Genomic DNA, 7084 nt, shown 5'->3' with positions numbered 1-7084 from the left:
GGTACGGTGTGTGAAGGGATATAGCCGTGCGAGGCAGAGTATAGTTGGCCGGGCCCCAATTAGCCATGCTAGAGTACTGGGAGAAAAGATTAGCATAAGCAAAGAGCAGTATCTTATTCTCCTTCGGACTTGTAACGGGGGAGGCGCTTCCGAGCCAACCCCTACAGGAAATAGCAGGCACAAAAGGCACACAATCATCACAGAATTAGCAGTAATTTGGGCGAGAATCGCCACAAACAAAGTCTCAGGAGTCTCTGGCTGTTGATCTGCTGCCAGTCTTCGTTGAGCCGTGGCGACCAATGCTTTTACTGCTCCCCATGTCACGGGCTGGCTTGGGACGCTACGCGTCCTCCGTTTCCGTCCCGCCGTTGTCGACTCGGGGGGCAACGCGGTCTCCTCCAAGGTCAGCTGAAACTCTGGTATGGGATTCGACAGCCCCTGGTGCCATGCCATGTTGTTTAAGTGCTGGTCGCACACACCGGGCTGGAACCCACAACGGTCCTGCAGGGAGAGACACAGCAGCATATCCCCGACCCCAAGTGATTAGAGGTGCTGGGCCCAGCCACTGTGGATCGGGCAGCTGACGGTAAAAGACACGCGGTCTTTCCAGTACCTCAGATTTGTGAAAATGCCGATCCGCAGGGGTCTGCTGATCTGCATTCAGTGTTAAATTATTTAAAGTAAACAAGAGGATATGCATTTGTTGTTGAATGTCTCCTAAGGTTCGGAGACGCAGCTCCCCTTGTTTTAATTGTTTATCTAGCAAGGTTTTGAGTGTGCGATTGGCACGTTCAACAATGGCTTGGCCCGTGGAATTATAAGGGATTCCGTGTTTAAGACGGACGTCCCAGCGGGCACAAAAGGTGGAGAGGGCTGCAGAGCAGTAGGCTGGGGCATTATCTGTTTTAATTTGGCAAGGGCGACCCATAACAGAAAAGCAGGCCAGCAAATGGTGAATAACTTTGTTAGTGGCTTCCCCACGTTGTGGGGTTGCCCAAAGGAAGCCTGAATAAGTATCAACGGAAACATGTAAAAATGAATAGGGGCGGAATTGTGGTACATGAGTAACATCCATTTGCCACAGCTGATTTGCTGCGGTACCTCGGGGGTTAACGGCATAAGAAAAAGTAGGAGCAGCAGCAGCACAGTGGGGGCAGGAACGAACAATGGAACGTGCATGATCAGCAGGAATGTGAAACTGCCGGGCCAAAACAGAGGCAGACTGATGAAAAAAGGCATGGCTTTCAATGGGGTCAGAAAAAAGGGAATTTACCTGACCACGCAACGCGCGATCGGCGCGTGCATTGCCCTCAGTGAGTGGCCCAGGCAGAGGGGTATGACTGCGAATATGAGCAACAAAGTAAGGGAAATGACGAGTGGCAAGAAGATGCTGTAAAGACAAAAACAGGTGAAGGAGGTCTGCATCAACCTGAGGGGTAATGAGGGCAAGGGGTAAATGATCAATTACCTGATAAACATAATGGGTATCCACAATTAAATTAAAGGGACAATCAGCAAAAAGTTGAAAGGCCAAAATAACAGCAGCCAATTCTGAACGCTGTGCAGAACGCTGAGGCAGTGTAAAACGAGAATGCCAACGAGGGGGGTCACCCAACTGATAAGTGACTACACCTCGGTGGGGAGAGCCATCAGATGTTAATATCGAGGGTGGTGTCTAACCTGGTAAGTAAATCACGGCCCCAAATATTGAGGTGGACAGGGAGCACAAAAGGGCGGATTGTAGCAAGGGCACGGCCTCCTGGTTTAGAGACCGTGACCCAAGACAAACTTTGGCGCCCGGGTTTGCTACCCCCAATCCCCCACAACTCTTTAGAAGGAACCGTAGGCCAACTAACCGGCCACTCCAGATCACGAATCACTGTAACGTCAGCTCCAGTGTCCACCAGCCCTGTAAAAGGAACATCATTTAAGAGAAGTGTTAACTGAGGTTTCGAGGGGCAGACTGACATTGTCAGAGCAACAAGTGGAGAAGACGCGCTGTGAGACGGCGAGTGAGACAACGTCGATCCAAAGCCTCCTCCACCCCGAGTTCGATCCTCGGCAGCTGGCACCTGATAGGGGACTAAAATCAATTGTGCAATTGACCGTCCACGCGGGAGCGACTGTGGAAGATGAGTCCACACCTGAACCTTAATAATGCCAGTGTAATCAGCATCAATGACCCCTGGAATGACAAAAAAGCCCTGTTTCCCAGCATGTGAGCGAGGGAGAACAAGACCTACAAAGCCGGCAGGGAGAGGTCCCATCACCTGTGTAGGTATGGCACAGACCTCCCCTGGCAGCTGAAAGTCAGTGTCCTCCTGCATGATCAAATCAAGTCCTGCACTTCCAGCAGTCGCTGCCCTCATAGAGTCTACGGATTCCAAGGCAGAGGAGCGATTGCCTGAGTAGGAAACACCCCCGTTTGGCCCTGGGTTCGGGGGGGACCCGTCACGCGGTTTCCCGACCCGCTACGACACTGATTAGCCCAGTGATAACCTTTCCCACACTTGGGGCACTTCTTCGAGGGTCGGGCTGGTGCCTTAGATGAGCGGCACTCCCGCTGAAAATGACCCTCCTTTCCACAGCGGTAACAGCGCTTCCCCTCCTTCCCAGATTTTCTGAGGGCGGCAGCCAGAACTCCAGCCTTGTGGGCTTGTGTGCCAATGTTCTGGCACGCCCGCAGCATGCCTGAGAGCTCTAAAATACCAGAGACTTGTGCTGCCTGGAGAGCACGGCGGCAATCCTCATTTGCATTTTCAACTGCCAATTTTAACAGGAGCTCGTGAGCTGCCTCAGTGTTATCCACCTGTCGGAGGATAGCCTCCTGCAATCTGTTGGTAAAATCCAAAAAGGACTCTAAGGCACCCTGACGGATACTGACAAAGCTTTTGGTAGGCTTGCCTGAATCCGGGACCTTCTTGAAAGCATGCTGGGCACAGGTGGAAATAATGGGGAAGACGGCCTGAGGGAGTTGAGACTGCATCTCAATAGTAGCAAACTGGCCCTCCCCTGCCAAATGCTCATAAATGATACCTTGCTCTCTATATACCTGGGCTTGGCGTTCTGCCATCTGCCGATACTCACTAAGCCAAATAACATACTGACTGGGTGACAACATCATGCGCAGCAGCGTTTTCCAATCCTCAGGGATTAGGGAGTACCCAGCACCCATCCCTTCAATGAGACCACGCACAAAGGTGCTAGTCAGGCCAAATTCACGAATTGCTTTCTTTACCTCTCTAACCACTGAGTATGGCAGAGTGGTCCAGGTGCCCACGGGGTTGCCCTGGTCATCATTCTGCCAGGTCACCGGGCAAACGGAGACCAGATCAGCCAGCTCCTCTGCTGTAAGATCTGATCGAGCTTTCGCTGCGTGAACCATTTGTTGCACCAGCGAAAGCTTCTGAGCAGATGCAGATGACTCTCCGGGGGACCCCACGGGGGGAGGGTGATCACACACCGGCTCCGGTGGGGAAGGCCAGGGAGGCGGTGGTAATAGAGGCACTGGGCGCGAAGCAGGGGGAGGGATGGCTGCAGGAGCGGACGGGGGTGGCAGGATCGGCAGCTCCTCTGTTGGTGCTGGAGAGGGCCTTTCCAAGGCAACACGCTGTGTCGCATCGCCAGGAGGGGGGATGGCTGCAGGGGCGGACGGGGGCGGCGAGAGCACCAGCCTCGCGAGGGAGGGTCTGTCCGAAGCGACACGCTGTACCACGTCGCGGCAGAGGTGCCAGGCATGTAAAGCCTGCACGGGTGCCCGAGGTTCTTTGTGCAATGTCTGGCCCAATCGCTCCCAGTCCGCTAGCTTAAGGCTTCCAGCTTCAGGATACCACGGGCACTTGGCACGCACCTCCTGTAGCAGGAGAGTGAGTTCTCGAGCCGGGCAGTCATGCTGAGCCTTACGCAGCAAATACTGCAGCTCATTGCGGTGTTGCACTTGCAAAGCAGAGAGGGAGCTTCCCATACTTACCACAATGAAAAATACTCACCGGGATCCACGAAGTGGATGAGTGACGCGTCTGAAACCCTTGCCGGGCGAGGTGAGTGCTGAGGGCCCCACGTTTGGGCGCCAGTTGTTGCGGTCCAGTGATGAGACAGAACACAGCTTTATGCAAGCAAACAGGCTGGTCAGCGGAGATGGGCTGTTCTGCCCCCCCTGCCTTCCACCTTCTCCTTTTATTATATTTCTCCCCCTAAGCATTACACACTGCTACACAAAGGAATGTATGACGTTGATTCATATGCTTCGTTACCATCCTCTATCTACTACAATCCTGGTTCTCAGGCCTTGAGCCCAGGCTAAAGAAACCTCCCACAGTTGCTGTCCAAACAATCAAGTTCTCAGGGTTCATATCTAGCCCTTGTCCTTGGATAGAGCAATGTGTGCATTGCTTCTAGGAAACAGTCAGGGTGTGCCCCGCCTGCTTCCAGGTGGAATAGCTAGACATTAACCCTTCATCGCTGACTTTCTGTCTATCCATATTTATATTGAACATAGTGGTGTCCGGGCATGTGTCTCATCCTGTTCTGCATTACTTTCACCTATGTATCAAATTGCAACAATTTGCCATCAGAAATCTTCAGCTTATGTTGTAAATTGGTCCTGTCATGAGGGGGATTCAATGTTCTGCTTCCTTGCCCCTGCATTACTGATCAGTCAGCCCATTCTCTTATAATCCATTAAGCAATTTCATGAAATGTATTTTGGCAAAAAACATAGTTGTATTTTTCCATGAGCGCATCATAGCAACTTCAGCAGTCTGCTAGAGAGGCTCAGTAATGGGTGGCAGAGTGCAGGAATATATTTAGCCATTTGTAGAGGGAGCTGCCACTATTAAAATAACATGGGCAGCACTAGAAAAATGGTAAACTAAGGGACATTACCAGAACATCTGAGGGAAAAAATGGCACAGTAGAACAGGACACCTGTGAGTCTGTACAGATTTCCCCTAAATAAACAAATGTCTTCTGATATTTATGAAACAAACCTATTTCTATAATACACGAAGTATACAAAGTTAAATGTAGCCTGTTCCAGTATACATTATGCCTTGTATGTTTAGATGCCCCATGAAGGCCCTGTAGCCTTGTCATCTTGTGCTCCTCCCATATTATATTTCAGTAGCGACTCCATGACAATTGCAATTCCTGACTGATGACCAAATAAAAGTCACTTATTCTGGACTGTTTTGCAAATGGTTACCCAACTGTCCACCTATTAACATCTGTTTTGGATGTATGGCTTCTGTGTGCAATCAATATGAGTGAATTAATAGAAATGTTGCTGAGATTTGTCATATAGAGAAGTGCCCCCTGAGTGGGGTTTAGCTACAAAAAGAGGTAATTTGGGACCATAGATAGGCATGGCCTGCCCCTGACAGGTGGAAACAAAAATTACAACACTTCTTAAAAAAAAAAAAAAAAAGAGAAATTGCAATTTCTTTTCACGAACTACTTGTTTATTTTGTCTTTTGCATCACAAGGTAGAGAGGAGTTTAACTGAATCACCACGTCTCCAATTACAGTAATTTGCTTAGTACTGCTTCCTTATTGTTTTAGTTCATAAACATAGCAGCACTTGTGTTGTACTGTACTTTTTGCAAATAGGAGGTGAACTCCAGTGTTACTAATGGAGCTAACATGAAGAAATAGTGAGTTTTATGCTAGAAGATGTTAATGGCTGCCATCAACCACAGACCTGATTAACATCAATGGATGTACTCAGCACCCTTCACTCAGGCTAAATGAATGAGCAGTAGCTTTGTGTAGTGATAGCTGAAACAATAGAAGCCACCACCCAAGGCATTGGCCAACATAGCAATGGCTGAGGAGAAGCTAAGCAATGTGGGGTAAGGGGTTTCCCTGGGGACTGATTGCCCCAGAGAATTTATTGGTTGTATCTCTGTGTGTCAAAAGATGAAAGGCACCAGAAAGCCCAAAGAAGGTCAGCAGAAAGCTAGGGAAACAGTGCTGCATAGATAATGCTCCCTGGGGCACAGGTCTGACTGGAAAGAGGCTTGGAAACTGAGAGAAAGAAAAACTGCCTCCTGCTTGTTCCTATTGCCCCCAGGGAGACAGGACTTTATCTGCATTCTTTGTAAATAAACAAGATTGCACCAAAGAAATGCGACCTTATTAGCACTTATTAGCAACTGTTTGGTGCCCAGCAAAAAGTTGCTATTACACAAAAGTTTCCAATAAACAACCTGCCCAGGCCTGAGACAGCACCCCTTCAGGCTGGGGCCCACTGCCCACACAGGTGGTAAGTGGGGAGCCCCAACTGGAATCCCAGTGTTGTGGGCTGGGAGGGGAGGTTGGGAGGCAAGGCTGCAGGACAGCAGCAAGAAAGGGGTGTCTGAGAGCACATGGGGCTTCAGTACATCTCCCTGCACTCCCTGGGCTGTGCTCTGCATTGGCACCAGGGGCCCAGGCATGGCACATTCCAGGGTTCCTTCCCTGGCTGCAGCCCTACAAACCTGTCTGTCGCTGAGGGGGAGCAAGGGAACCTGGATCGTCAAAAAGTTGTCAATAGGCAGCAGGGTAGGTGCTAATGTCCTATCCAATTAACATTAAAGTCAATGATATGGGATCAGATCTCAGAAAAACACTGCTAATAACCAAAAGTTGTCTTTATCTAAAAGGATTGCTAAAATTTGTCACTCACTGTATCTGAGTATCATCAATTTCTCCTCCTCACAGAAACAATCCAGGAAGGCCCTGGATATTGGCTGACAGCTAGGGCCTAGGGGAAACATGAGTAAGGTTAATAAATCAAAGGCTTCACTTGTGTGTTTGTGTGTTATACACAGCTGGAAAACCAGCAGGTGCTAAATAAAATGTAACAATCAGAAAAGCATGATGATTAAAAATAAAGATTGAGAAGCCAGGTCAACAATCTGAATTCTAGAAGAGAAAAACAAACAAACAAAATCCTGATACTACTATAAGGAATTGATTGAGGCAATAATGCCAGTCTTCGGTATTTTCTCTGAATGTCAATGTTTTTGTGGGTTTAAGTGCACCTTTAAATGTGATTTACACACTAACAATAACCCATTGTCCATTTTTTTTTATTAAAGAAGAG

At 49.0% G+C, this 7084-nt stretch overlaps 1 long non-coding RNA gene across 1 annotated transcript; it reads right to left on the bottom strand.

Annotated features, from left to right (window-relative positions):
- Positions 1-507: 507 nt before the first annotated feature.
- On the bottom strand, positions 508-4453 carry LOC144930419 (uncharacterized). The gene is made up of 3 exons (XR_013635568.1): positions 3990-4453; positions 1857-1909; positions 508-1390 (listed from the first exon to the last, which is right to left on the bottom strand). It is a non-coding gene; the product is annotated as an uncharacterized LOC144930419 (long non-coding RNA).
- Positions 4454-7084: the final 2631 nt, after the last annotated feature.

This window comes from Lepidochelys kempii, chromosome 3 (assembly GCF_965140285.1).
Source record: "Lepidochelys kempii isolate rLepKem1 chromosome 3, rLepKem1.hap1, whole genome shotgun sequence".
Classification (NCBI taxonomy): Eukaryota; Metazoa; Chordata; order Testudines; family Cheloniidae; genus Lepidochelys; species Lepidochelys kempii.
The sequence above is the reverse complement of the archived record's forward strand: the minus strand, read 5'-3'. Positions and strand labels throughout refer to the sequence as shown.